This window comes from Olea europaea, chromosome 1 (assembly GCF_002742605.1).
Source record: "Olea europaea var. sylvestris chromosome 1, O_europaea_v1, whole genome shotgun sequence".
Lineage (NCBI taxonomy): Eukaryota > Viridiplantae > Streptophyta > Magnoliopsida > Lamiales > Oleaceae > Olea > Olea europaea.
In genome coordinates, this window is record NC_036237.1 from 10,434,909 (window position 1) to 10,437,405 (window position 2,497).

The window sequence follows — 2,497 nt, forward strand, 5'->3', positions numbered from 1 at the left end:
TTATGTTTTCCCATAGACACACTTCGTTAATCGATTGACTCCACACACCAAGGCTTCCACAGTGTTGCAGCTCAAGACAAATTTTCACTAGATAGGTTTTGACACGGTTTATAGGATCCCCGGCTCTTCATTCCAATTCCCAAACAAGCACTTAGCAAAATTTGCATAAGCAACCCCTAAATTTCAATATCATGCATCTCTGCCAGTATTTTTGTTGGTTTTAGAAAATGTGACCCTGAATTTTCTGTCTTAGCAAAAAGGTCCCAGGATATTCTCTACTCTGCAATTCTGCCCTGAATCGCAGTTCACATCCTTTATGAAATTCCATGATTAATGTATTTTTTCTTTTCAATTACTAAAGTGAAAATCATAGAATTTGCCTCTCATCAATAAATCAATTAATGTGGGCCCCAAAAAAATTAATCCCTACCTTTGTTGACTGAAAAAGGCTTTAAACCCAAGTATACAAAATTCCAGTGGCCCAAAGAAAAATCAACGAAATTATATAATTTTGTCCATGCACAGCGAAAACTCCAAGGGGGTTTCTTTCCGAGGGTGATCGGTGCTATTAATTCTCAAAGATTTTGTTGGATACATCCAAATTATATCAAAATGTTATGTAGACAAAAGTTGATAATAACACAAGTTGTGATTTGACACATTAACTGTGGTTTTCCAAGCATAAAAAGTTCAATATAGGCAACTTAATTATAATTAAATAAGTAATACAAATATATTTTATTGTTCCAAATTAGATTTTTTTTTTTGGTTGAAATTAAAGAATAACTAGACAATAATTGTCAAGGTAGTGTTCAATAAAAATAGTCACAAACTAGTATCCCATGCTTTCACTTCGAAGTTCATATCCGCTTCATCTCCATGGATCCAGAAGCCTCGATCGCGTAATCTTTGATCCTCGTACTAAACTCATGTAGTTGTCCAATCCCATGCTATCCATATCAATTCAAATTTTATTCCTTAACTTTATGTTTTCCCATAGACACACTTCGTTAATCGATTGACTCCACACACCAAGGCTTCCACAGTGTTGCAGCTCAAGACAAATTTTCACTAGATAGGTTTTGACACGGTTTATAGGATCCCCGGCTCTTCATTCCAATTCCCAAACAAGCACTTAGCAAAATTTGCATAAGCAACCCCTAAATTTCAATATCATGCATCTCTGCCAGTATTTTTGTTGGTTTTAGAAAATGTGACCCTGAATTTTCTGTATTAGCAAAAAGGTCCCAGGATATTCTCTACTCTGCAATTCTGCCCCGAATCGCGGTTCACATCCTTTATGAAATTCCATGATTAATGTATTTTTTCTTTTCAATTACTAAAGTGAAAATCATAGAATTTGCCTCTCATCAATAAATCAATTAATGTGGGCCCCAAAAAAATTAATCCCTACCTTTGTTGACTCAAAAAGGCTTTAAACCCAAGTATACAAAATTCCAGTGGCCCAAAGAAAAATCAACGAAATTATATAATTTTGTCCATGCACAGCGAAAACTCCAAGGGGGTTTCTTTCCGAGGGTGATCGGTGCTATTAATTCTCAAAGATTTTGTTGGATACATCCAAATTATATCAAAATGTTATGTAGACAAAAGTTGATAATAACACAAGTTGTGATTTGACACATTAACTGTGGTTTTCCAAGCATAAAAAGTTCAATATAGGCAACTTAATTATAATTAAATAAGTAATACAAATATATTTTATTGTTCCAAATTAGATTTTTTTTTTTGGTTGAAATTAAAGAATAACTAGACAATAATTGTCAAGGTAGTGTTCAATAAAAATAGTCACAAACTAGTATCCCATGCTTTCACTTCGAAGTTCATATCCGCTTCATCTCCATGGATCCAGAAGCCTCGATCGCGTAATCTTTGATCCTCGTACTAAACTCATGTAGTTGTCCAATCCCATGCTATCCATATCAATTCAAATTTTATTCCTTAACTTTATGTTTTCCCATAGACACACTTCGTTAATCGATTGACTCCACACACCAAGGCTTCCACAGTGTTGCAGCTCAAGACAAATTTTCACTAGATAGGTTTTGACACGGTTTATAGGATCCCCGGCTCTTCATTCCAATTCCCAAACAAGCACTTAGCAAAATTTGCATAAGCAACCCCTAAATTTCAATATCATGCATCTCTGCCAGTATTTTTGTTGGTTTTAGAAAATGTGACCCTGAATTTTCTGTATTAGCAAAAGGGTCCCAAGATATTCTCTAATCTGCAATTCTGCCCCGCATCGCGTTTCAGATCCTTTATGAAATTCCATGAGTAATGTATTTTTTCTTTTCAATTACTAAAGTCAAATTCATAGAATTTGCCTCTCATCAATAAATCAATTAATGTGGACCCCAAAAAAATTAATCCCTACCTTTGTCGACTCGAAAAGGCTTGAAATCCATGTATACAAAATTCCAGTGGCCCAAAGAAAAATCAACGGAATTATATAATTTTGTCCAGGCGCAGCGAA